We start from the raw sequence: 24694 nt of genomic DNA, 5'->3' as shown, positions 1-24694 counted from the left end.
CCCCCTGCTGTGTTGCGTCCTATCTAACTGACTCACGCCCACAATTAACCGAATTACGGAATGGTTCTCAAACTAAACATTTAAGCCGGTGGGGAGCATTATTTACAAGACACTATTATTTACACTACAACCCAGGACCTGTCTTTTGTGGGAAAAAGCAGAGAGAATTTGAAAAGAGGAAATGCCATTGCAATGCACTGCACCGATACACCATACCCATATGTACCAATAAAATGCACCATAATAAAAAAATGCACAAAAAAGCACCAAAAATGCACAAAACAAACATTTCAAAGTTATGAATGATGTCTTTTGGGCTTCTCTGCTGGGCCGATGTATCTTGGCTTCTGGCTTCATCTTCTTACTTGATGTTAATTAACAAAAAGGGCACACACCGCTCCGCTTTTTTAAAATTCATGGCCAGCAGGGCCAACGTAGGTGGTCTGACTGCTGGGCATTGATGCCACTTAAAACAGTGGTCCACAAGCCAGATACTGCTGGCAGCAAAGGTCTGTCCCAGCAGAGATGCCAGGCCACAGAACGTGTGGTCCATAAGTGCCAGGACACAGAACATGTGGTCCATAGGGTGTACCGGTGCAGGCAGGCATGCAGGCAGCAAGGGTGCAGGCAGCAAAAATTGCAGCTCCACCACTCAGGGCACCTGCACACTCCCCTCGCACAAAAGACCATGGTCCATGAGTGGGGAAGGAAGACAAAGCAGAGCTTAGCGGGGTGCAAGGGTGCAACGGTACACATCATACAAGGTAATATGACATGAGGGGCGCTGGAGAGCGAGCTGAGAAAGCTCGTCCCTACTCGTACGTCAACCCCCATGTCAGCCTACACCACCCTTGCCCTTCCCCGTATTTACACAATTTACAAATTTACTAATTCATCTCTACTGTCACGTTCCCCATATCTCCCCTAATCCAAATTCGTCATCAATCCCTCCTAAGGAGGAAGAGATGGAATATCAACACAATGTCACACTTCGTCATGATGCGTCTTACATTCCAAACATTGCCAAATCTGTGGTGGAGTCCTATCAGCTCGGTGAGTGTATGCGGATGGTGCGAAGAGATTTTCACCTAACTATACTCTAATTGACATTAACACTGTTACTCTACCCGGGGTCTTGCCCTGCCAATCCATTGGCCATCATTACACTATGCGGTTCTAGAAACCAATTCCCATTGACCATCCCTGTGGTGCTCACCAATTTGGGGTCTCACTCCCCCGATTTTTCTATACTGTGCCCTCGCACAATTTCGGGGCTGGGTCGTGTGGCTCTCCTAGCAGGTCCTACTTACCTGCGCACCTCCGCCACTGAACGTCGCCACCCACGCTTGCCTAGCTCCTTCACTCTACCCTAGCCTGGGGAAGGCCCTCCCTGGCACTTACCCCCCCCCCCCCTATGGCCCCTCTGGCATTGGGCTACCCGGGTCCTCTCTTTAGGATCCTCGGGCCCCGCTGAACTCTACACAACACTGACTCTACCTGGCTCCCAGAGCCTACCTGCGGCCTCACCTGGCCAACAGACTACCAGTGGTGGAGTGCTCAATAACGACACGTACTAACAGGCTCACACGCCCAGCCATTCCACTTTACTCATGCACCCAACCAAAAACACTTATTTCCACTACCCGCACCACAGATGTCAATATCCAGCCAATTTACCTACTCCCTCTACCTAACTTTAAACTACCCTCCCCGGGTATTCGTGAAGGGGTCCATCCTTCCCCCATCCACTCCTTCGCACCATGCACTCCACTCCACTCATTCCATACTCCATCTAATCCACACCATTTATTCCACACAACCATTCTCCACTTGCACACCATGCAAGTAAATCACTCAATACACTTACACATGTCCTCAATACTCCATTCATACACTTTTACACAGACACACATCCTTCACAAGCATTGCCTCATTCGCTCAGATTTTCCCACACTCCAATTCCTCATTTCAACATGCTCACCAGCAAGACTCTCATTCAATTCCTCATTTAATAAACTAAACCACAAACACACTGCATCATCGAGCTATCTCTCCCTTCTAAAACTCGTGCTTTCCCTGTCATCCCTTTATACTACTGCACATCCCACGTCATTAACATCCACCTAATCTCTCTACGTCCCCACTACTTGTACAAAAGTCACTACTTAAATCTCGGTCACCTATGGTCATCTTTCTATATTTCTATCATTTATACTAGCCCACCCTGGCCAGCTTTCACCGCCAAACCCCATAAACTATAGCTCATGTGCCCCAAAGTGGATGTGAGGGATGGTAGAGCCACCATCCCTCCACATCGGGCATCTCCCACTATCACCCCCCAGTCCTCTTGCACTATGAGCCCCCGTCATTCTGAGGTACTGGGTCCTGCCTTGTCATCTAAAGCCGAGGCGATCCATGAGGGCGCCTGCTCGCCGGTGTAGGGTCATAACCGGTCGTTGTGGACGATCCGAGGGAGGGCCCGTGCCCCCCTTTTGATCTTAACGACCACGTCACAGACTTGCGACAGGATGACCCCCGGGCCTTGCCAGGCGGAGGTGAGTTTGGGGCACCTAACCTTCCGCCTCCGGGGATTAAAGAACCAAATCTTCATCAACAGAGCGTACTGACTCCCCTGGCTCCGGTGGTCGTACTTGCGCTTCATCTTGGCCCCCGCCAGCTGGAGCTGGCGGCGGGCAAAGGCATGCACCCTCTCCATGCCTTCCTCCAGGTGACGTGCATAGCCCTCCCTCGGCGGGATATCAGTGGTGTCTGGGACGGGACTGCATAGCAAGTTGGCGGGAGCCCGCAACTCCCGCCCATACATAAGCAACGCCGGACTGCATGCGGTGGCCCCGTGCTGGCTGGTTCGGTAGGCCATTAACAAATACGGGAGATGTTCGTCCCAGTCATCCTGACGGGTGGTGGTGAACAATGCCAATTGTTGGATCAAGGTTCAATTGAACCGTTCCACCATCCCGTCAGATTGTGGTCTTAAGGGCGTTGTCCGTGTCTTTCTAATTGACAGGAGTCTGCACACATCTTTTAGTAATTGACTTTCAAAATTTCGGCCCTGGTCGCTGTGCAGCTCCTCTGGAATCCCATGCCGACATACAAATCCTTCCACGAAGGCCTGTGCCTCCACCCCGGCTTCTTGGTTGGGAAGGGCATAGGCCTTCGGCCACTTGGTGAAATAGTCCATTACAACGAGGATGTACTTGTTACCTTGGTGGGTGCGGGGTAGTGGTCCTAGAATATCCATAGCCACCCGCTCAAGGGTGGGGGGGGGGGGAGGCACCTGGTGTAATTGAAGGGGGGCCCTCATCCTCCGTGCTGGTCCCTTTTTGGCAGTACAGGCGTCGCATCTCCAACACCAGTCCTGTATGTCGCGCCCCATATTCACCCAATAGAACCTCCGGCGGACCCGAGATGTAGTCTTTGTCCTGCCCAAATGACCGCCGGAGCGGGTACCATGCACCTGCTGTAATATGATGTTCTTAAATTTATCAGGGACTATCACCAGCCAGGAAGTTCTCTCAGAGGGAACCTCCACCCACTTGCGATATAAGAAGTTCTCTCTCAATTCCAGGGTTTGCCACTGAGCCCAATATGCCTTTGTTGGCACCGAGAGTGGGGTGCCCTCTTCCCCATTAGGTCTTTGTCCCAATCGAACCCATTCGTATAGCGGCCCCAGGACGGGATCCTCCCGCTGGGCCGTGCTCCAAACCAATGTGCCAAATTCATTCATCTGCGGTTAGTGGCAAAATTGGCCCTCTCACCCGGGTTGCACGGACTACGAGGGTAGGGGTGGAATCTGCCAATTGTTCCCTCTCCTCGTGTCTCGCACAAAATTTACAGTTTTCCAACAAACAAGGATGCCGAGAGAGTGCATCGGCATTCCCTTGGGCCTTCCCGGCCCTTTGGGTCACACTGAAATCGTACTGCTGCAACTTTTCCAACCACCTTGCAATTTGGCCCTCCGGCTCATTGAACCGAAGGAGCCATTGCAAGGAGGAATGGTCAGTTCGAACCAGAAATTTCCGCCCGTACAAGTATGGGTGGAAATGGCTCATGGCAGCCAGCATAGCCAATAACTCTTTGCGAGTGACGTAATTATTTCGCTCGGGCCTACTCATGGCCCGACTATAATACGCGATCACTCTCTCCACGCCCTCCTGTGTCTGAGACAAAACTGCGCCCAATCCTTCCTGGCTTGCATCCGTGTCCAGGGTAAATGTCCCGTCACTGGTGGGGTACGCTAGAATGGGTGCGGATGTCAAACACCCCTTCAATGCTAGGAAGGCCTCTTGGCACTCCCTTGTCCAATTAAATCTCGTCCCCTTCTCCGTAAGCCGGTGAAGGGGCCGGGCCAACTCTGCAAATTTTGCCACAAAACTCCGGTAGTAGGAGCAGAGTCCCAAAAATCCCCGCACCTCCTTGATGGTACATGGTGCAGGCCACTCCTCTACCGCTGTAATTTTGCCTGGGTCTGTTTTTACCCCCTCGTGACCGATGACGTGACCTAAATAGGCCAGCTCTCTAGCAAACAAAGTACATTTGCTCGGACTCAGCTTTAACCCTGCCTGTCTGAGGCACCCAAACACCTGGTCCAAATTAGCTATTGCCTGGGGGAATGTTTTAGCATGCACCAGGACATCATCCAGGTATACCAGGCATGATTGCCATGGCATGCCGCCCAGTACATGCTCCATCAATCGTTCAAAGGTGGCGGGGGCGTTACACAAACCAAACGGCATCACAGTGAACTGATACAGCCCCTTACCTGTGGAAAATGCCGTTTTCCCCTTCCCTGCCCTATCCATCTCCACCTGCCAATACCCACTCTTGAGGTCCAAGGTTGAGAACCAATTTGATCCCGCAAAGGCATCGAGGGTATCATCCTTCCTTGGCAGGGGATATGAGTCTTTGAGAGTCACGTTGTTCAGCTGGCGATAGTCCACGCAGAAACGCGTGGTCCCATCTTTCTTTTTGACCAGCACAACAGGTGACATCCAAGGACTTCCCGAGGGCTCAATGACACCTGCATTGAGCATCTTGTCTACGTGTTCGTCAGCTTCCTCCCTCTTGCTCCAAGGGAGCCGTCGGGCGGGCTGACGAATAGGCTGTGCCTCACCGCTGTGGATCTGATGTTTCACCAGGCCTGTACGTCCAATATCCTCGGGGGACAAGGAGAAGATATCCAAATGGGACTCAATTAATTTGTGTAATGCCTCCCTCTGGGTACCCTCCAACTCTACGCTACTACGATTTACCATCTCACAAATGGGATCGGGCCAATTCCTAGTACTTTTTGAAGGCTCCCTCTGGGGCCGGCTCGGCTGGACGTTCTCGTCCCTCACTGGCGCGACTTCGTTAACTGGGGTGCAGCTGGCTATCTTCGTGCCCCTTACTATAGTGCGTGGTTCTGCACTAATATTAATTACTCGGACGGCCACCACCCGCCCGTCCGTTTTTATGAGGGTGCGGCCCACGATTAAACCCGGGATGGACTGCGCTGCCACCGGTTCGACTAGGCCGCAAGACTCCTGCCATGTTGGGCGAGCTAACCATCGGGCCGGCACTATGGCCTCGGCCCTTGGAGGGATGGTCACGGCCTCAGAAGCCTCCAGCTCTGTCCTCTCGGCCGTGCTCACCCCCTCCAATGGTAGCTCCTCTACTCCCACTTGCAGGGTCCCCCGGCACAAATCGATTTTACAACCGTTGGCAGTCAACAAATCCAACCCTATTAAGCACTGGTCGCACACCTCCGCCACCCAAACTTCTATCTCCCTCTTTACCGACCCCTAACTTGAGGGTTAAAAAACCACGCCCTATGATCGGGGCCGTTACCCTGGTAGCCAGCTGCAAACTATGATTTTCCAGACGCTGGATTTTATCCCAGCCGTCTGCACTCGAATTGAGGATCACAGGGCTGATGATCGTGGCGCTTGCTCCTGTGTCCACTACGGCGTCTACCCCCACGCCGGCAATTTTGCACCGAATTGTCAAACTACCAGTACCAATTTGGCCACAATGAATGACCTGTCACGTCAACGAGGGCGCTACACCATCCCCTACTACCGAACACAGCCCTGTATGTTCGGCACCTTCTCGTTTCCCGGGCCCTGGCGTGGGGTGTCTGGGGTCGGGTAGTCCGACCCGTTCGAGGTGGAGTTGATGGTTCCGGCTGCCTGAGTCCGTCCCGGCGCGGAGCTCGACACTCTCTCGCACGGTGACCCAACCGACTACAATTATAGCACCTCACCTGGTAAGGTGCTTGCCTCCTAAATTCCAAATCCCCCCCTAAAAGTCCGAATTGGGGAATTTGTCCATGGCCTACCGGGGGCCACCTCCGGGGCCGCCTGCCATGGTCCGGGTCCCACCAGGCGCTGGTCCACCAGCCTTCGGACCATGCTCTCCAGGTCAGGGCCCCTTTCGGGGGTGGGCCCCTCGGGGGGCCGCCATCAGCCACGGGCCCTACATGGCGCACCGCCACTACGTGGCGCTCGCTTCCCCGGGCCAGGGGCCTCGCTGCTTCCCAACGGGCCGCAGCGTCGGCCGCCTGGCTCAAAGTCCGCGGGCACCACATGGCGAGTTGTTGTCGAAGCTCGGGGTCTGGGAAGGCCTGGATGAAATGGTCCAGCGCCAGGCTTTCCTGGGACGCCGCCGCCATGTCTGCATGTGCAATCCCGACTGCGCAGCGAATGTCATATACAAGCTCCCCGATGGTCTCCTGGGGCTTCCGTTTTCGCACTGCGAGCTGAGCTTTAACAAGCTCGCTGTGCTGTTCAACGCCGAAACGATTAATTAAGGCTGCGCGGAGTTCTGGCAGGGTGATAGCACCCAGTGGTAAGGCTGTCATAACCTCCGCCGCCGCGCCGCGCAGTGCCCCCACAAGGTGTACTCCACCTTCATCCGGATTCCAACCGTTTCCCCTACACACATGTTCGAACTGCGCCAGGTACACCCTCAAATCACTCTTGCCGTCATACGGCGCGAGTGGAACCTTATGGCCGCCCGACGACCGGACCCCGTGCGTCGCTCCCTGCGGAATTAATGCGGGGCCGAACCGTTCGGGCCCCCACAGTACACTATTTCCGGGGGGCTCACGTGCGTCCCCCGTCCCTCGAAAGACTACCCCTGTCGGTGTCGATGCTTGGGTTGCCTCGTCGCAACCCGCTACCCACTCCATTCCCGCACACCCTGGCTCACCAACACCTCTCACACTCCCCATGGTCGGACATCCCTGCGCACACTCTCTCTCTACACACTCCGGACCAGTCGCACACCTTACCATTGGCCTCTCATGAACGCCCGGGTCTATACCAACCCGCAAGCTCGCTGAACCTCCCCTCACACCATATACATTTCCGATCATATCGCCACTCACCTCGGCGCTTCTTCCTCTTCGCTCCTCCTCCACCACCTACAAACTCTTTATTTGGTTAGCAAGTACGTCATCACGATGTGAGCACAGACCTTGTTCCAATTCCATCACCTCCTCCTTTATTTCATTCTTAGTCTCCCTTCGTCTCTTTTTAATTTCACTCACCCCTTCTTCTACCTCCTCCAACTTTTGTTTCACCCCCTCTATTTCCCGGTGCGCCCCCACAATTTCTTCTTCTAAGGCCACCTTGGTCGTCTCTATATGATTCCTAACTTCTCGTTCTCTCGGCCCCAACGTGTCTACCACCTCATCCAACCTCTTTGTCAGCCCTTCGTGTACCATCTGGCATTCCTTCTTCGTTGCTATAAGTTCTTTCTTAATTTCCCTCTGTGCTGATTTCAGCCCCCCTATCACATCCGTTTTCTTACCTACTTGCTCCCCTAACTCCTTTTGTCCCCCTGTCAGCTTCTCTACTTCCCGCGTCAACTCCTCTATACCCCCTGTAACCTAGCCATACTCTTTCTCACCTCCCTCTCCACACGCTCCTCACCCCGCTTTACCTCGTTGCGTACCCCCGCGACCTCTTCACTCACGCCACGCCTTATATCCTCCCCCATCTCTCCCATTTCTCTCTTAGATGCCGCCCTCATTTGTTCCAACTCATTCTTTTGGGCGTCCATTTTGCCTTTAAGCCCGTTCTTTACCTCCTCTATCTGATCCCCCATTTGTTTGATTTCCCGGGTGGATTGATCCCCCATTTCCCTCAATTGGCCTCCCATCTTGTTTTCTAACCCAGTTAACCCATTCTTCACTCCTTCCATTTGGTTCTCCTGGGTGGCCATTCTGTTTTCCAACCCCGATAACCCGTCCTTCATTTCCTTCATTTGGCTACCCACCTCCTCCAAATGGCTCCCTAATTTGCCTTCTAATCCCCCCAATTTGACTTCTAACCCCCCAATTTGACTCCCCAATTGCTTCCCCATTCTATTTTCCAATTTATTTAACCCATATATCATTTGGTTACTTTGCGCACCCATCTCAATTTTCAATCCCCCAGTTTGGTTTCCCATCTCATTTCTCATCTCTTCACCCGACTTGACCATAAGGGCCCTCATTTGTGCCATAAAGAGGTTCATATCCATTGGAGCCGCGGGCTCGGCCACCGCACCCATTTGCGCAGCGCCGCCATTTTGTTCCTCTGCCACCCCTACTGCTGCATCCTCTTCAGTCTCCTCTTCCATTCCTCCCAATTGTCCCACTTCTTCCCGGGGGTCCTGGGTTGATTCTAATTCCTCCTCATCTACCCCCACCGGCATCCGATCGCCTTGACTATCCATGGCACGACTCAAATTTAGGTGTTACTAAAATTTCGGCCACTCGTAATTTTGACCAAATTTGTTCAGATATAAAAAATTTGGTTCGGGTCCCAAATCCCACTCCCCGACACCAATTGTTGCGGATCTCGGACGTCGGCTCTCCCCTAATCAAGGGGGGGGGGGGTTAATCCCCTTGTCCTTTTATCTGGCCGACGCGAGTCCTGGAAGTTATACACTCCTTCCGGTCGTTATTAGGTCAGGTTATTGGTCAACTTAGTCCTAATACCTAATTACTAACACCGACCGCAAAGCAGGGAAATAACTCCCGCCCGAACCACGGCGCTAGTGGACATGCCGAGTGAAGCGAGCCGCGATTCGGGCCGTTAACAGGGACTAAACCGATTATGGCAGTTCCGATCGTGCCACGTTTACCCAATGGAGAAAAGACTGATGCGATCGGATGGAGAGGAAACCCAGAAAATAGGAAGAACAAGCAATTTATTACCAATGTACAAGGAGGAGAAGAGGAAACGAAAGAAATGTACAGGATAGGAAGAGGAAGAAGAAGCACACAGGCAGCCTTAAACAGTCTTATTCTTAATACCCCAGGACAAACAGGCCCGTCTCACATACACACTCACACGGGGATTGTAGATGGTTGATGGTCACCAGCGCGTCCAGGCTCCAGCCCGGCTCCGGTCCAGGCTCCGGTCCAGGCTCCGGTCCAACGGACGAAACCCGGCAGGCAGCTCCGCGGGTAGAGGAACGCGAACGGACAATTATATAACGGGGGGAAGGCTGGTGTCCTAGCGGCGTATGTAATAAGTGCACACTCGTGCCAAACGCCCCCTCTCTCCAATGTCCTGCTTTAGCACAAAGTTCCAACCAGAGTCCTTTCACAAGCGCGCTCTTCTAGTCAGTCCTTCAAATCACAGTAGTCCTCCGAGTCCTCTCACAACCAATCAAGCGCATTAGTCCTCTTTCACGAGCGCTGCCGTATAAGTCCTGTGAAAGGGCTTTGCGTTCGCGCTTTTATAACTCAAGCAGCGATCGCTCCGCGAGCCCAAAAGCCACGCCTGTCAGGCGATCTTACCTCAGCCCTGGTTGGCTGGTGCTTGCTTACCGGCCATGCCCTGATGGTGGGTTGACGTGGCCACACCTTCTTCCTGGCGTTTCGCCCCCTTTTTCCGGGCCTCACCTCGTGGCTTATGGCGGCATTGGGCGGAAGCCCAGCGAGGTTGCGAACGCTGCTGGCAAGGCGCGTAACAATTTGGGAGGGCCATGGGGCACAGACAGGAGGGCGCGCTTAATGGCGTCGCTTGGAGAGGGAGGGTGGCAAAATGAATGGATGGGGACCTACTCCTTATTTGATTGACACAACACAGATTCAATTATTGGGAACATGGCCTTATCTATACACATACTAATGAAATAACTGAAGTCCTATGATGACCTACGTGTTGCTTGTGGCCTAACTAGGGGTGCAACCTTTAACCTTTTAATGATGTCATATTTACAAGTGTGGGTTCTCAAAACCGCAACAATATATATATATATATATATATATATATATATATATATATATATATATATATATATATATATATATATATATACAAACACATCCACACACACACATCCACGTAGACACACACACACACACACACATATATATACGCATATACACACAAACACATATACACACAAACACACATGCATAAACAAGCATGGGCACAGACATACACACATACACAAACACAAACACACGCACACACACACAGAAACACACACACACGCATGCATGGGAACATACATACACACACACACACACACACACACACACACACACAAACACACACACACATGCATGGGAACATACACACACACACACACACATACACACACACACACACACACACACACACAATCTCCCATCATGCAAGATCACATGTTATGAATACCACAGCACAATTCCCTGAGGCCACTAATCCACTTTCTTTTGAAAACCCATTTTGCTTCTCTACCTGAGATTCTTCTAATCACGTTTTCACAATGTATGATGCTTCCTTGCTGCCCGTTTGATATCCATTGTGTGAGAAATGTCGGCTGTTTGTTTAATATCTCTCTTTTTATCAAACCCTTCATTTTTAATCTTCAATTTGAAATTCAACGTTTCTTTCCCCCATATTCCTGGGAGACGTTCATTTCTTTTCATGCACATTAAACACCATCTTTTGCTTTCACATTTGTATCGGCTAAGGTGGCAATGCGGCAGACATATCTAGTTCAACTTGCATGCATCAGACAAATGAGCTAAATAACCAAAGCCTCAGGGAAAGCTTCAATTCACCGCGGCTCCAAGGCACTTTTCTTTGTGCCACGAGGTGAGAAAGCGACCGGCGCCATTGTAGAAAGCAGTCTTTGTTTGTTCGTCGAGTGTGTGTGCGGATTAGAGGCAACGGGATTTGCAAGAGCGATCCCAAAATCTGCTCAATGATCACGTGGGTGTGGTGACGTCAGTGTGCAGTGAAGAAAGACAGAAATACGACGAGGTTAAATAATGCTAAAATAAACAAGCATTCTGAGTATTGCGCTGCAATACATGTCCCCTACCAAAGTTCAAAGTGCCATAACTTTGTCAAAAATGATCGAAGATGCAAATTTATGCACGGTTGATGCTGGTTTTCAAACTTGATCTGAGGTATGCTGAGACACATGTGTGTCACGCCTCGCCTCGTTGATAAGCCCGCAAGGTCGCTCCGTGGAGCGGCCTGCACGTATTGCACTGTGTGAATTATATAATTACCAACTCACGGTCTGAGGTACTAGTGATTCAAGAGATATCCATTTTTTTTTAAATATTTTCGTTTAATTAACGATATCTGACAAACCACGTGCCCCATTGCAAATTCCAAAAGGACATTTTAGTAGATTGACATGCTGAACAGATCTGTGAAGTTTCCCCTCGATTGGATCAAAAATGAGGGAGGAGCTCGGTTTTAAAGGTTCATGCTTAAAAACGTCATAACTCTGAAACCATGTGACGCATGACGTCATGCTCGCTGACTTTTTTGTTCGTCATGGGTATGCGAATCTGCCTGCAAAGTTTGGCCTCGATCTGTTCAGCCGTTGCAGAGAAAAATGGGTTTTCGTGTTTTCAAGAAAAACAATATGGCGGCCGAACCACGTGACCTGTGACGTCATAATTACCATCAAAATATTCCACAGACCGTGTATCCGCTTCGGTGAAAATTTGATCTCAATCGGTCCTATTATTGCAGAGTAATTCTTTTTTAAAGGAAATTAAAACTTAAAATGGCACTGAGTTAATGATCATCAGGATTATCAGAATTCCCAAAGTTCAAAGTGTCATAACTTTGTCAAAAATGATCGAAACGTCGTGAAGTTCGAACTTGATCTGTATCTTATCATGAGGAAACCATGTGCCAAGTTTGAAATCATTAGCTTTAAGTGTTTAGAAAAAAAGTCCGGAAAACTGTTCTTTGCGTGACGGACTGACAGACTGACGGACGGAGGGACGGCGTGCAAACCTATATAATCAATCCCCTCCGGTGTACACCGGTAGGGGACTAATAATACCAGCACAATGGCATACGCCATTTTTGAAAAGAGAACTGCAGCAAAGTTACAGATAACTCATCCAAACTTCCGCTTGTCCGGTTTCCACCCAGCTAACACGACAACGTTGGGGGCAATGACAGCCCCGTGTTGGGACAACCTTAACAAACAACGTTGGGCAGACATAATTTTATCCCGGTAGGCCAGCGGTGGGTCAACGTTGGAAGGGAGCGCTGGCACAACGTCGGATCGACTTCAGACAGATGTTGGTCAGACGTTGGAATGAGGTGTTGGCCCAACGTTGGGCCAACGTTAATCAAACGTTGGAAGGAACGTTTGGCAGACGTCATCCGAACGTTGGAATGGAGCGTTTGCCCAACGTTGAGCCAATGTTAATTATATGTTGGAAGGAAACGATGCTCCAACGCTGGGCAGAGGTGGGCCAACCTCAGCCCGGCTATTGGGCCAATGTAATTTTGTCCCGGCGGGCCAACGGTGTGTCCACGTTGGAAGGGAGGGCTGGCCCAATGCTTCACAGACGTTAATCAGACATTGGAAAGGAACGTTGGCCCAACATTAATCAGACGTTGAAAGGGAGCCTTGGTCCAACGTTGGGTCGATGCTGGAATGGATTGTTTGCCAAATGTTGGGCCAATGTTAATCAGACGTTGGAAGAGAGCTTTGACCCAACGTTGTTGTGTTAGCTAGGAAGTTCCTGTCTGAGTTCCAAGCTGCTGATGTTGGGAAAACCAGTTCAAATCGCATTCATAATGTTCATTGAGCCTGGTGCTGGCTTAACAGTTAAGGTAGCTACCTTAAGATCGTAGGGTCGTGAGTTTGAGCCCCTGTTGTGCCGTTAAACAACACCAGGTGGGTTGACTCAGCCTGTCATGCCTTCCAAGGTCGACAAAATGCAGAGTACCAGTTAACTGGTTACAGGGGCACTGAATCAGCGGCACAGTCCATGCTTCCAGCCATAATGCAACCAGCAGCCACAGGCTTCATACGAAACAAGAAGAAAAAGACAAAAAATGTCATAGTCCCCATGGTTTTAGTAATTTTGCTGTATGGAGTTAAAGGTCATCAGTCGGCCATCTTTGGTAAGATTACAAAACAAAATATTCTGCATATGTTTCCTCTCATGTATTGTTATTGTGCCAAGTTTGAACAAAATTGGTCCATGCATGTCGAGAAATGGTTGGGGACACGTTTAAGTAACAAAATGGCCGCCAGCAAGCCATCTTGGATCTGATCTCGATAATAAATGACGTGTATATGTAAGCCATCATTCATTATCTGTGTGCAAAGTTCGAACAAGATTGGTAAATGCATGTCTGAGAAATGGTTGAGGACGTGTTCAACATCGGGTATTTTACAACTAAAATGGCCGCCAGTCGGCCATTTTTGATCGCAATTCAAAACAGAATTATATGCTTATGTATATTCTACGTACCATTTTATTTCTTCCAAGTATGAACAAAATCGGTCCATACATCTCCGAGATATGGTTGCAGGCGCACGCACACATGGACGGACGAACGAGACCCAATCCATAAGCCCCCATTTTGGACTAAGTCCAACGGGAGGCTAATAATAATAATAATCACGTCGATTTGTCTATTATCAAGCAATGCTCTTGTACTTCCAGTAAAACAGATTGCGATGTCTCCTAATATCCTTGCCTTGCATGCAATTTATATAGGAACTCCTACATGGGCCTGAGATCACTGTATTTAAAGAGCCTTCTGTGATACCACACTCCGCACATGTAATACGCCATACAGCACTTATAATTAATAATACTGTGATAATAATAATAATAATAATCTTACTATAATTCACCAAATGTCCGTCTGTCCGTTTGAAGGTACCGCAAAAACGGCTGAACCGATGGCAACGATATTTTGGGTGGGTATTCCTGGGACCCGTGGGAGTAAAATAGGCTTTATTGTTTTTCCAAGTTTTCCAATTTTCCAGTTTTTCCAAACACGATGGAATAATATTTACCGATATGAACAGTGATGTGGCTTTTATTGAAATTCTACGTACCAGGAGAGAGTAGATCGACTCCTGACGAACTCTTCCTATATAAACGTGCGGCTCCCAAGTAACACGACAGCGTGTGCAAAGCAACTGAGAAACAGGTGTAGTGGCCGCTTCCGTGTTACAGATTCAGGGCGCACTCTTCACACATAAACGTGCGACTGAGAAAGACGTGTGTAGCGGCCGCTTCCGTTTTGCAGAATTCAATCTTTTTTCAAAATGGGCGCCATGTACTGTTTAGATTTTGATGATTTGCGTGTGATATGATTCAACGGCTGTTTATATAAATCGTTTAAAATAAAAAAAGCCTTCAATTTTTGATATTTTGCCTTTTCATTTGGGCCTCCCAATTAAAGCCCCGCCCGTAGGGCGGGTACCGTTGCGAGTAATAATAATATGGGTTCACTTACAAGGAATTTAAACGCAGGAGGAGGAGAATTTAAACGCAGAAAGCCTGCACAATGGTTCCTTGTCCATTTGTCTGTCTGTGAGCAGGATATCTCAAGAAGTTTTGGACGGATTCGGACGAAATTTGGTGGGCAGGTTCGGTGTGTGACAAGGATGAAATGATTCGATTCTAGATCCTGATCCAGATCCAGTGAAGATCCAGATCCGGATCCACATCCAGATATTATAATTATAAGAATGATTTCCAGTGATTCTTAATCATTGAGAAATTGGGACAAAACCAATATATAGCACCATATTTGAAAAAGCTGTGGATGGATTATGACAAAACTTGGTAGTTGGGAAGGTGAAAAGAACATGCCAATTCTATTTTGGTTCGGTCCAGATGAATATCTGGCCTACCAGTGGGTTACAAAACATAAACTGTTCAACCTGGTGCAAGTATGCACTCTATGAGTGCTATTCTTCTTCTTTCTTTCGAACGTTCCTTTTTGTTCTCAGGATAATATGATGAGTTGAACATTCACACTGAATAAAATTTGTTACTTTTTAGTATAAATGATCAAGAGTCACTGCTCACCTTCACTCTTTCATTCCTCTTTTTCCCCACCTCTGGAAAAACAAGAAGACTCCCCTCTTTTTTTTTCAGCTTCCTGCTCTTTTATCGTTCTCCCAGTTGTATATCTGTTGATATTTCACGTTATATTTGTCTTTCATCCTTTTTGCAATTGCTGAGGACTCCTTCGTTGCTGTTTCACTTTTGTGTGTGACATCTTCTATGTGCACTTGTGTTGGGAAATTTTTGTAAATTGGGTTTGAGATACCTATTCTGTTTTTCTGTCTTTGTGTTTGCGTACAAATTGGAATCAATAATCTGTTGAACATTTTGCGTATTCAGCTAGTCTCACAGGTGTCGCTCTGTGCACTTACGTGAGTTCCATCAGGCCGCTACCTTCTTTCCTTGGCAGGTGCATTCTCAGAATGCACTGATAATTATTGTAAAACATTTTGTGGATAGTGAGGAGTTTCCTTATTTTGATATCTAACTTGTTGATTTCTGATTGTGTCCGGTTTATTATTCCTCAACTGTACTGGACACTGGTATTGCTAGTTTATTAATGGCATTGATTTTGTTTCTTGGAGATAGGTATGTTTTCAGGACCAGCCTTGTTCGATGTAGGTATTCTTTGGGAATTGTTTTACGCATTTGGTTTTGGTGGAAAATTTGGTGGCCCTCTTCTACTCCGAGGTATTTGTAAGATGTTTCGTTGTCTAGTTCCTGTATTGTTGTATTTAGGTCGACTTTTATGTTGTCCGTTTTTGTTGGTCTACCTTGCACGAATGTGCACTTGGCACACTTATGCTGGCCAAATTTCATTTTAATGTTCTCAGAGTACTGCTTCGCTAATTTTGGTTGGTCAACAAATTTCTCATCGTTCGGAGTAAAGAGCTTGAAATTTTCTTTAGACGTTCTTCCAATGGATGTTAACATGTATCCGTGTCCCTGCTTATTAATGAGGTTACTTGGTGGGCCCAGATCCAAGCAAAACAGTACTATCAAAGGTATTTCAATCTCTCCTTCTATCAAGGTGGAACACACCAGTATTCAATTGCTTTCTCAATCAGTTTGATTATTTTGGGGTTGATGTTGTTTGGGGTATTTTATCATCTCTGGTTGTGGGACAGTTTTAAAACCTTTTTGTGGTGTATTGAGGCGCGTGTGTGTGTGTGTGTGTGTGTGTGTGTGTGTGTGTGTGTGTGCGCTTGGTTCTCATCGCATATATTGGTTCGCACATCGTTCTTGGCTTTCATATATATATATATATATATATATATATATATATATATATATATATATATATATATATATATATATATATATACAGTCACGTGAAAAAGTAAGTACACCCCATGTAAAGTTTTGACTTTTTCAACATATTTCAACATACAGCTATTTGATCTTCATTTCAACAATATTGAAAGATAAAGGTGATATAATATAACAAATATCATGAAACATTTACATTTTGTAGTCCATTGTATAATTTAAATAGTTGTTGGGAGCCGTTGGTGAGGTATGTGGATGGACAAAAGGACCACCGAGGCACTCGGAAACATGGTGGTGGGATGATGAAGTTGGAAAGAGGATTGACGAGAAGAGGAAGAAGTTCAAGGAGTGGCAGAAGGCGAAGGGTACGGGAGCAGAAACAGCAGAGCATGAAAGTTATAAGGCAGCCAGGAAGGCTGCAAAGAAAGAGGTAGCAAAGGTGCAGGAGGCATGTAGGAAAATGTTCGGAGAACGCTTGGATTCGGAAGAGGGTCAGAGAGCGGTATTCAGGATTGCAAAGCAGATAGCGAAAGAGAGGTGTGATGTGATGGGGGTGAGTTGCTTGAAGGATGAAGTGGGACAAATCGTTGTCGACCCACATGGAATTAAAGGAAGATGGAAAAGATATATGGAAATGCTGTTGAATACAGAGAATGAATGGGATGGCAACATAGAGAGTAACCCTGTTTTAGGACCGGCAGAGAAGATAACTGAGAAGGAAGTTGAGGAAGCGATAAAAGCAATGAAGGGTAGAAAAGTGGGAGGGCCGACGGGAGTTGTGGGAGATATGTTGAAGGCAGCAGGAAGTTGGGGTGTGAAGAGAATGACAGAGATCTGTAATCTGGTGGTGAAAGAAGGCCGCATTCCAGTGGATGGGAACTGAGTACCCTCATCCCTCTATACAAGGGGAAAGGTGACCCTCTGGAGTGTGGCTCGTACCGAGCGATAAAGTTATTGGAGCATGGAATGAAGGTATTGGAAAGGGTGTTGGAGAGGAGGATAAGGAAGAAAGTGAAGATCGACGAAATGCAGTTTGGATTCATGCCAGGAAGAGGAACGACAGACGCTCTTTTCATTGTGAGGCAGTTGCAGGAGAAGTACATGGAGAAGCGGAAGAAGTTGTTTCTTGGGTTTGTTGATCTGGAGAAAGCATTCGATAGGGTACCACGCAAAGTATTGACATGGGCATTGAGGAAGTTAGGAGTGGAGGAATGGTTGATCAGAGTAGTGATGGCAATGTACAAAAGAGCGCGCACAGCTGTAAGGACGAAGGACGGGAACAGTGGTGAGTTTGAGGTGAAGGTGGGAGTGCATCAGGGGTCGGTACTAAGTCCATTACTATTTGTAGCTGTGATGGAGGTGCTGGCTCAGAACGTAAAGGAGGGTTTACCGTGGGAGTTGTTGTATGCAGATGATCTGGTGTTGATTGCGGAAAGTATGGATGGACTGAAGGAAAAGATGAACATGTGGAAGGAATGTATGGAGACAAAAGGTCTGAAGGTGAATATCGGAAAGACGAAGGTGATGGCAAGTGGTAAAGCATGTGGTGAGGTGGAAAGAACTGGGAAGTGGCCCTGTGCTGTGTGTAGGAAGGGTGTCGGAGTGAACTCCATTCAATGTACAATGTGCGCTGAGTGGGTTCATCAAAAATGTAGTGGTCTGAGAGGGTCATTAACCAGTGTGGCAGCTACATTCAAATGTAAGGTGTGCACAGAGGGAGCTGCAGATGGAGGAAATGTTGAGTTGGATCTTGGAGATGGCGTGAAGCTGGAAGGTGTGAAAACATTTTGCTACCTCGGAGACATGCTGAATGGAGAAGGTGGATCAGACTCGGCAACGGTTGCTCGAGTGAGATGTGCATGGAAGAAGTTTCGGGAACTGGGTGGCGTGCTGATGATGAGGGGAGTGTCGTTGAAGCTGAAGGGAAAGGTGTATGCTGCATGTGTGAGAAGTGTTATGATTTATGGGAGCGAGACATGGGTAATAAACGTAGAGCAGCAACGAAGGTTGGAAAGGGTGGAAATGCGAATGGTTCGGTGGATGTGTGGAGTATCGTTGAGAGAGAGGAAGACAAATGATGAATTGCGAAAGATGATGGGAATAGAGCCTGTGATTGATGCTGTGAAGAGGAACAGGTTGAGATGGTTTGGTCATGTGTTGAGGAAGGATGAAAGTGACTGGTTGAGAAGAGTGATGGAAATGAATGTAGAAGGAAGCAGAGGACGGGGAAGACCGAAAAAGACTTGGCTAAAGATGGTGGAAGAAGAAATGCGGGCAAGGGGGTTAACAAGGAGAGATGCAGAAAATAGGGCAAAATGGAGAAGATTGTCATGGGGACCGCAAGGCTAACCCCCGCTCTAGCAGGGAAAATAGCCTTTAAAATGCATGTTGTTGTTTGTTGTATTGTATAATTTAAATAAACATAAATGCAAATTTCGCATGTGGAAAAAGTAAGTACACCCCTACATTTATCACGACTTCAAATACCTAAAATTAGAATCAGGTGCAACAGCTCAGGTGCAAATGATTAGAACATCGTTAGAGAAGATCTTGGAGGAACCTGTCTTATTTAAACCTCAGACATTTAGTTTGGTTTGCTCTTTGTTGTTGAAGTGTGCGGCGTCACCATGCCTAGATCAAAAGAGCTCTCTGAGGCCTTCAGAAAGAAGGTTATAGATGCCTACGAGTCCGGGAAGTGATTTTAAAATCTCCAAACAATTTGAAATCGATCATTCGACTGTCCGGAAGATCATCTACAAGTGGACAAGATTCCAAACAACTGCCAACTTGTTCAGGCCAGGCCGCCCCAGCATGTTCAGCCCGAGAGCAGACCGCAAGATGCTGAAAGAAGTCTCTAAGAACCACCAGAATGTCATCACGGGACCTACAGGTAGCTCTTGCCACTGTTGATGTCAAAGTGCACGAGTCTACCATTAGAAAGAGGCTGCACAAATTTGATCTACATTAGAGGTGTGCCAGGAGGAAACCTTTGCTGTCCAGAAAGAACATCAGGGTAAGACTAAAGTTTGCCAATGAACACCTAGGCAAAGACCAGCACTTCTGGAACAATGTGCTCTGGACAGATGAGTCAAAGGTCGAGATATTTGGCCACAGTACCAGAAGACATGTTTGGCGAAAACCAAAGACAGCATTTGACCACAAAAATCTGATACCATCTGTAAAGCATGGTGGTGGAAATATTATGGTTTGGGGCAGCTTTGCTGCATCAGGGCCGGGGCAGCTCACCATCATAGAATCCACGATGAATTCTTCATTGTACCACAGGGTGCTTGAGGATAATGTGAGGCCATCTGTCGGAAAGTTGAAGCTCAACCGAAGGTGGACCTTGCAACATGACAATGACCCTAAACATACCAGTAAATCCACCTAGGAATGGCTGAAAAGAAATAAATGGAGGGTTCTGGAATGGCCAAGTCAAAGCCCGGATCTAAATCCCATCGAGATGTTGTGGGGGCGATATGAAACGAGCTGTGCATGCAAGAAACCCCTCAAACATCGCACAGCTGAAAGAATTCTGCATGGAGGAGTGGGCAAAAATTTCTCCCAGTCGATGTCAGAGACTGGTAGACAGTTATAAGAAACGCCTACTTGAGGTTGTTTCTGCCAAAGGTGGCAATACCACCTATTAGAGCCAAGGGTGTACTTACTTTTTCCACATGCGAAATTTGCATTTATGTTTATTTAAATTATACCATGGATGACAAAATGTAAATGTTTCATGATATTTGTTATATTATATCACCTTTATCTATCAATATTTTTGAAATGAAGATCAAATAGCTGTGTTGAAATATGTTGAAAAAGTCAAAACTTTACATGGGGTGTACTTACTTTTTCACGTGACTGTACATACAGACTTGGCATTTAATATGGAATTTTTTTTTTTGCTTGACTTGGGTTTACTTTCTTAACTCAGTATATCAATCTGGTGAGTTTCTTTTACACTTTGGTGATTTATTTGTTAAAATAACCATGTCACTGATTGTCTGTCGCAGCAAGAAGTCAACAACAGGATTATATCACAGGTGGCGTGGCAAAATGTACGGACAGGTGCATTTGATGATTGGCTTCACAGTCGGGTATACAAGGGTTGTTGCGTTCTGTATTAGTGGAAAACAACTGCTGCGCGTCTCCAAAAGTTATTGCCGCTTCCTCTGGAGATGCTCCGCCAACTCGACAATGCTATTTGTCATGGAGTGGTGGCTTTACGAAATTACGGCATGAAACAGCGTGCTATTGCTCGGCAGTATGGCATCACTCAAGGTCAGGTGGCAAAGATCCTGAAACTAAATGCTCAGAGGGGTGTCCCTACTCCAATACCGAGGCCAGGACGTCCCCGCAGAACCACAAGGAGGGATGATCGCCAGCTGCACCGGTTAGACCGCAATGGCCATACCAAGTCAGCTAATCGGCTTAGGGCTGAGTGGCAGCAACTGACAAATGTGCCTGTATCCAGAAGGCTAGTCAACCAACGACTGGTTCAAGCAGGCTATCGTGCCAGGCGTCCCCTGAGAAAGCCACGCCTGACCAGACAACACCGCCCGCGCCGATTGCAGTGGGCCAGAGAGCACCGTCAATGGCAGCCAGGACACTGGAATCACGTGATCTACAGTGACGAGACTAGATTTCTGGTCTATCGTCAAGATGGCCGCGTCCGAGTGCGCAGACAAGTGCATGAAGCCTACAACAAAGATTGTATAGTGCCAAGAGTCCAAGCTGGAGGTGGTGGGGTGACCGTTTGGGCTGCTTTTCATGCAGGGGGCAAAACTGACCTGGTTGTTCTGAATGGAAACCTGAACCACTTCAAGTACAGGGCCATTCTGGAAGAAACATTACTTCCATTTGCTCGTGCAGCCTTTCAAGGAAACTTTGTCTTCCAAGATGACAATGCACGGCCTCATCGTGCTCGCATGATCCAACACTTTCTTGCTGACCGTGGTGTAGAGCATATGGAATGGCCTGCCATGTCCCCGGATATGAATCCGATAGAGAACTTGTGGGCAGAATCAACGTGTCAAATCGACAACCTGGATCAGCAGCCGACCTCTGTGCGTGAATTGCAGCAGGCTATTTTCACTGCATGGCAAGCGATTCTTGTCCAAACCTTGGCAAATCTCGTGAACAGCATGCCTCAATGTGTGCGTGCTCTCCTGAATGCTCGTGGGGGTTACACGAAGTACTGAACTGTAATTTTACTGTCCGTAATCCCAGTCGTAATTTAACTTTTGTTTTTGTTTAAAAAATTTTTGGCTAATGTGCAAAATAAAGAGATACTTCTGGAAAACGTACAGAAGTTTAACACAGGACATGTCCATGAATTTAGTTCGATATCAGTTTACATCACTTTCAAGGATCAATTTATTTGTTTCGAAATGTCAAATGTGGTTTTTGTTTCTTTTAAAGGTCACATTAACAAAATCTAGAATAATTTCAACATAATTCCAATGAACTTTTGGTTCTAAGACATCTTGAAAAGTAAGTTCACCCCCCCAAAAAATATATTCCATATTAAATGCCAAGTCTGTATATTGTTGCGGTTTTAGAACCCACTCTTTCTTGTAAATATGACATGATTAAATGGTTAAAGGTAGCACCCCTAGTTAGTCCACAAGCAACACGTAGGCCACCATAGGACTTCAGTTATTTCATTAGTATGTGTTTTAGATAAGGCCGTGTTTCCAATAATTGAATCTGCGTTGTGCCAATTAAATAAGAGTAGGTCCCCATTCCGTTCATTTTGCGACCTCCCTCTCCAAGCGACGCCATTACGCATCGCTACAGTCGGTGCCTCATGGCCCCTCCCAATTTGTTACGCGCCTTTGTTAGCAGCGTTCGCTGCCTTAGCGCTCGCCCTAGCCACCATAAGCCACGAGGTTAGGCCCGAGAAAGGAGGCGGAGCGCCAAGAAGAAGGTGTGGCCACGTCATCAAGGCGTCAAAGGCGTGGCCGGTAAGCCCTCACCAGCCAACCAGGGCTGAAGTAACATCGCTGGAAGGCGTGGCAGTTTGACTCGCGGAGCGTTTTGCTGGTCGAGATATATAAGCGCGAACGCAAAACCCTTTCATAGGACTTATCCAGCGGGGCTCTTGAGAAAGGCCTTATCCAGCGGCGCTCTTGAAAAGGGACTTATTCAGCGGTGCTCTTGAGAAAAGACTTGTTGGAGGCGCGCTCGTTACAAGGACTGGTTGGAGGCGCGCGCATTGTAAAAGGACTGCATGAGAGAGCTCGCCTACACAGGACTCTTAATGGACTCACGTGCACATGGCGCTGATCAAAGGGCTTGAAGAAGAGATATACGGCGCCCTGTTAAAGAGAACATTGGAGAGGGTGTGTTTGGCACGGGGGTGCACATATTACGTACGCCGCAGGACACCAGCTTCCCCCCCCCGTTATATAAACTGTCCGGACGCGTTCCAATATACGTGGAGCTGCCTGCCGGGTTTCGCCGCTGGACCGGAGCCTGGACCCCATCGCCAGACCTTCCATCAACCATCTACAATCCCCGTGTGAGTGTGTACGTTTGTTTGGGGTATTAAGGATAAGACTGTTTTAAGACTGCCCTGTGTTCTGCTTCTTCTTCTTCCAGTCCTGTACATTCTTTTGTTTCCTCTTCTTTCTGTATATTTGTGAATAAATTGCCTTGTTCTTTCTTGGTTTCCCCTAATCCGATCGCATCCGTCTTTTCTTACATTGGGTAAATGTGGCACGATAGGAACCGCTCAGAATCGGGTTTAGTCTTTGTTAATGGCCCTAGTCGCGGCTCGCTTCGCTCGGCGTATCCACTAACGCTGCGGCTCAGGTGGGAGGTTATCTCCTTGCTTCATGGTCGGTGTTGGTAATTAGGTAACAGGACCAAATTGACCAGCAACCCTTCCTAATACCGACCGGAAGGAATGGGGTAACTTCAGGATCACGTCAGTCAGTAACAGACAAGGGGATTAACCCCTTCTTGGTAAGGGGAAAATGCCGACGTTTGAGATCCGCAACAATTGGTGTCTGGGGGCGGGATTTGGAACCGAACCAAATTTTTATATTTTTGGACAAAAATTTGGTCGAAATTACGAGTGGCCGAAATTTTATTACTATCTAAATTGAATCGTGCCATGGATAGCCAAGGTGATCGGATGCCGGTGGGGGTAGAAGAGGAAGAGGGGTTAGAGGTAACCCAGGACCCCCGGGAAGAAGAAGAACAATTGGGAGTAATGGAAGAGGGAATTGAAGAAGGTGCCGTAGTGGGGGTTGCAGGCGCACAAAATGGCGGCGCCTCGCACATGGCGACGAGGGCCATGCCCGCTGCACAAATGTGGGTGGTCGAAATGCAAGCCTTCATGGCGTAATTCATGGCGTAAATACAGGCGTCCATAAAACTGGAGGGGGACAGAGCCACGCGGGAAAGGAAAGATATGGGAAACCAAATTGGGGGATTGAAAATTGAGATGGATGCGCAAAGTAACCAAATGAAAGAAGGGTTAAATCATTTGGAAAATAGAATGGGGGAGCAATTGGGAAGTCAAATTGGGGGGTTAGAAAGTAAATTAGGGGCCCAATTGGAGGACGTGAGTAGCCAAATGAACGAAGGGATAACGGGGTTGGAAAACTGGATGGCCACCCGAGAAAATCAAATGAAAAGAATGAAGGACGGGTTAACGGGGTTTGGAACCAGGATAGGTGGCCAGATAAAAGAATTGGGGAAGGACAGAGACCGCAGATCGGGCGGAAAGGTTGCGGCGGGTACGCGACGAGGTAGCGCGACTAGAGGAGCGCGGGTTGAGCGAGGTTGAGCAAGGCATAGTCACGTGGACGGGTATAGAAATCGCGACTCGGGGTGTGAAAAACCCAACGGCCGCCGAATTGGACAGGGCAAATTCATATGTGCCAGCAGTCGTCAAGGACAAAGAGAATGTAATGGTGATCGTGGAAATTGGGGTTGGAGAGACGGCAGGTATGGAGGATATATCGGAGATTGAGATGGAATTCATGCAAAGTCTGTATTCGCATCGTGATGCCATACTTGCTAATCCTTATAAAGATTTGCAGGTGCGTGTGGAGAAAAGGATCCCGAAGGTAAGCCGGGCTGTATATGGCGTGAAAAGGTTTACCGCGAAAAGATTTTTCG

Source organism: Myxine glutinosa, chromosome 2 (genome assembly GCF_964187855.1).
Source record: "Myxine glutinosa chromosome 2, kmMyxGlut1.1, whole genome shotgun sequence".
NCBI lineage: Eukaryota > Metazoa > Chordata > Myxini > Myxiniformes > Myxinidae > Myxine > Myxine glutinosa.
The sequence above is the reverse complement of the archived record's forward strand: the minus strand, read 5'-3'. Positions refer to the sequence as shown.